General features: G+C 41.5%; 1 long non-coding RNA gene across 2 annotated transcripts in view; it reads left to right on the top strand.

Moving 5' to 3' along the window:
- Positions 1-4685, top strand: part of LOC108294478 — a 31212-nt gene that overhangs the window by 5249 nt on the left and 21278 nt on the right. For both annotated transcript variants that reach the window (XR_005197964.1, XR_001821061.2), the window contains exon 2: positions 681-746. This is a non-coding gene — a long non-coding RNA (uncharacterized LOC108294478). The remainder of the gene's footprint in view (positions 1-680; positions 747-4685) is intronic.

Raw genomic sequence — 4685 nt, 5'->3', positions numbered from 1 at the left:
GCCTCCCAAAGTGCTGGGATTACAGGCTTGAGCCACCGCGCCCGGCCTATTTTTATTTTTGAGATGGACTCTTGATCTATTGCCCAGGCTGCCAGTGGCATGGTCTGGGCTCACTGCAACATCCGCCTCCTGGGTTCAAGCGATTCTCTGGCCTCAGCCTCCTGCATAGCTGAGACTACAGGTGACTGCCACCACGCCTGGCTAAGTTTTATATTTTTGGTAGAGATGTGGGGCCGGGGGCAGGGAAGGAGGTTTTCTGTTATGTTGCCCTCAGCTCCAAGTGATCCTCCCGCCTCTCCTCTCAGGTGCTAGGATTACAGGCCAGCACTGTGGCACCTGGTCGCTGTAGTCTTATTCCACACAGCTGAAACATGTTTTAGGAAGTCTGCTGAAAGGCCCCTGGAGCCCTCCGCATTGTGGCCTCCCTGTTGTCATGTTTAGTTTGATTGATCTTTTCTGCCCTCCTACTTTTCAGAAATTAAAGGACTAGAAAGAGGTCCAAAACTTTAAAACTTCTCTTATAGTCTCCCATTAAACTAATTCTAAGAACCACTAAAAACGAAAGCAGCAAATGATATGAACTGTTAGGATGTAAAATGTAGGAAATAAGTCATTATATGTTAGTGTTGCTCTGACATAGAAATGTATATATTGAGAATCAATTTTTGCTCAATTTTCAGAGAAAAGGAATAATCGTACTGCTGATCTATGTAAACAAGTGGAAGAATTGTCTGAAAGAAAATATGGTATGTGTACGCTGGAAAAGTCCTATAATACTTTGTTCATGAGTATTTACACAGTGGAGTTACTGTTCACCATGGGGGGAACTGTGGACAAGCCCAGCGCTGCTGGTGAATCCTGCCATCCTTACATGTGTCTCCCTGTAAGGCGCTTTGTAGTGTCTGTCTAAATATTAGAAACATTCTTTGTTTCTAGATTACTGCAAAGCTAAGGAAAAGTTGTATTTCTTTAATTATCTGTTAGCATTTCTTTTAAAATTTCAGCTTGGATATTGGGGATTTATTTACATATTTATTGCAAAGCCCTGGATCTTAGGGATTTAATTGACTATATATTTTTTAAACTAATTGTTTGTCTTAATCTGCTTTGTTAAATTTAGTATTCACCAGGATTCTTCTATTTGTTAAATTCAGTATTCACCAAGATTCTCCTATTCTACTTTTATCTTGACGCATCACTGAGTTGACGTTAGATTTCAAATTCTTCTTCGCCTTTATACTATTCTGTCCTGAAGCCACCTTTATATAATGATGAAAGAAATTAACAATTTGTTATTATTATCTCTGTTGGTATATATCAAATGCTCACCTAAAAATAGCAGTGACCAGTGAAACACATGTGTTTTGCTGTTTTTATTTGGATGACTATTTACCTTGTCATCTACTAGCAAGCTATAAAATGGTATGATATGCAGAATTTAAACGAGTTGCTTTAAGTGAACATTTAAACATAATAAATTATATCGATAATGTTAATATGCTTGAAATGAACATTTTTTCTTCATCATGAATAATATAATCTATCCCTCAATGAAAGTGTAGAATTAGAGTAAATTTGCTAATGAATTCAATAACTTTTCCATAGTATCTTTAGTGATGTGCTTAAGGTTCTCTTAGTGTTTCTTCTACCATTTAATAGCTTACAGTTTTGGCTTTGTTTCTTACTGGCTCACTTTAAAGCAAAAACCTCATAACATGTGCTGGGGAAGCACTGTAACCTAGTGGTAAGATTATAGGCTCTGGGGACACAGCCTGGCCACGTCTCTTATCCTGTCTGAGCCTTAGTATCCTCTCTTGTGGTCATGAGAACTGGATCTATCCCGCAGATTTAATAAGATAGTCAAGTGCTTCATATAATACCTGGCATATAAATACATAATAAATACTTCCACCTTTCTTATTTATTTTTAATTTTTTTTTTTTTGAGACAGAGTCTCGCTCTGTTGCCCAGGCTAGAGTGTAGTGGCATGATCTCAGCTCACTGCAACCTCTGCCTTCTGGATTCAAGCAATTCTTCTGCCTCAGGCTCCTAAGTAGCTGGGATTACAGGTGCATGCCACCATCATGGAGTTACTGTGGACAAGCCCAGGGCTGCCAGTGAATCCTGCCATCCTTACACGTCTCTCCTTATAAGGTGCTTTGTAGTGTCGAAATATTAGAAACATTCTTTGTTTCTAGGGATGGGGTTTCAGTATGCTGGCCAGGCTGGTCTCAAACTTCTGATCCGCCCGCCTTAGCCTCCCAAAGTGCTGGGATTATAGGTGTGAGCCACCGTGCCCAGCCCTATTTATTTATTTTTTGAGACAGAATCTTGCTCTGTCTCCCAGACTGGAGTGCAGTGGCATTAGCTTGGCTCACTGCAACCTCTGCCTCCTGGGTTCAAGCAGCTCTGCTGTGTCAGCCTCCTAAGTAGCTGAGAGTACAGGTGTGTGCCACCACGCCCAGCTGATTTTTGTATTTTTAGTAGATGCAGGGTTTTACCATGTTGACCAGGCTGGTCTTGAACTCCTGACCTCAAGTGATCCACCCACTTTGGCCTCCCAAAGTGCTGGGATTACAGGTGTGAGCCACCACACCTGGCCTATGTTTTTATTACATTGTTAATTTAGTACTATTCTGAGTAAAAATAGTTTGCTATTACAGTTTTATGAATTGACTATGACAATTTTATAAATGTCAGTGCTTTTTTTTTTTTTTTTTTTTTTTTTTGGTTTTTTTTTTTTAGGTTGAAGTTCATTTGTTCCATGCCTAATTTGTTGGGTTTTAAAAATTATAAAATGATGGTGAATTTTGTCAGTGCTTTTTTTTTTTTTTTTTCTGAGACGGAGTTTCGCTCTTGTTACCCAGGCTGGAGTGCAATGGTGCGATCTCGGCTCACTGCAACCTCCGCCTCCTGGGCTCAGGCAATTCTCCTGCCTCAGCCTCCTGAGCAGCTGGGACTACAGGCACGCGCCACCATGCCCAGCTAATTTTTTGTATTTTTAGTAGAGACGGGGTTTCACCATGTTGACCAGGATGGTCTTGATCTCTTGACCTCATGATCCACCCGCCTCGGCCTCCCAAAGTGCTGGGATTACAGGCTTGAGCCACCGCGCCCGGCCAATGTCAGTGCTTTTTATAAGGTGAAACAGATTATGTTGTGGGGCTTTTGTTGTGATATAACTTCAAAATGCTGGGTTACAGGTATGAGCCACCATGCCTGGCCAGCTCTTAACTTTTTGTAGCTGTTATTTTAATCTTGAGTAAATAAATGCTAGCTGAAATGTTGCATGTTGGAAATAGATGCTTGGTGCTGCAAAGAAAAACTGGCACTGAGACAAAGGGTTTTTTTTAGCAATGCAAGTTTTGTTTCTCTGGACTGCAGGAAGGGTACCCTCACTAGCCATCCTGCCACAAGAGTACAATGAACAAAGGAAAGCAGACACTTTTTTTTTTTTTTAAGACTGGGTTTCACCATGTTGGTCAGGCTGGTCTTGAACTCCCGACCTCAGGTGATCCGCCCGCCTTGGCCTCCAAAGTGCTTGGATTACAGGCGTGAGCCACCACGCCCGGCTGGAAAGCAGACACTTTTATCCCTTACACATTTGGGGTTGTCCTTATTACTGTGTCTGATCTCCATTGGCTGGAGCCAGACCTCACAATTTAAAACCCAATTGGCTATAAACTTTTCTAAACAGGTAAAAGCATTGGAGAGTTGGGACATGCCTGTGAGCACGTCCAGTACAGATATTTTGATTAAAGTACAAGGACATAGAATATACTATGGGCCTGTAAGCATGGCATATCTAATAGTTACATAGGATAGGGCTTAACAAAGAGTTATTAGCACACTTATGATTTATTCTTTAACAAGAAATAAAACTTTAAAAAGGAAATTTTCTACTTTCCACATGCAGTTCAGGAGAATCTTCTGTTTCTGTTATTTGAAAACATTATTTTTGTTGGCTAGGTGCAGTGGCTCACGCCTGTAATCCCAGCACTTTGGGAGGCTGAAGCGGGCGGATCACCAGGTCAGGAGTTCGAGACCTGCTTGACCAACATAGTGAAACCCCATCTCTACTAAAAATAGAAAACTTAGCCTGGCATGGTAGCATGTGCCTGTAATCCCAGCTACTCAGGAGGCTGAGGTAGGAGAATCCCTTGAACTCAGGAGGTGGAAATTGCAATAAGCCGAGATTGCGCCATTGCACTCCAGCCTGGGCTGAACAGAGTGAGACTCGGTCACACAAAAATTTTTTTGTAAATCTAATAAGGTTACACTAATGTTCACGTTTTGGAAATATTACCTCTGCTATTTAGTACTATCTGTATTAAATAATATCAACTGGTATGTTTTTCTGGCTTCATAATGTGGTTCAGATTTCTGTAGAAAGTCTGGCTATATCTACATTGCCTTAAAGTAATGGGATATATCTTTTTTTCTTTTGAGCTGGAGTTTTGCTCTCGTTGCCAATGCTGGAGTGCAGTGGTGTGATCTTGTCTCACTGCAACTTCTGCCTCTGGGGTTCAAGTGATTCTCCTGCCTCAGCCTCCCAAGTAGCTGGGATTACAGGCACCTGCCACCACACCTGGCTAATTTGTGTATTTTTAGTAGAGATGGGATTTCAGCATGTTGGCCAGGCTGGTCTCCAACTCTTTGGACCTCAGCTGATATACCCACCTTGG

This window comes from Cebus imitator, unplaced genomic scaffold, assembly GCF_001604975.1.
Source record: "Cebus imitator isolate Cc_AM_T3 unplaced genomic scaffold, Cebus_imitator-1.0 Scaffold581, whole genome shotgun sequence".
NCBI lineage: Eukaryota > Metazoa > Chordata > Mammalia > Primates > Cebidae > Cebus > Cebus imitator.
This window is presented reverse-complemented; position numbering and strand designations above follow the sequence as displayed.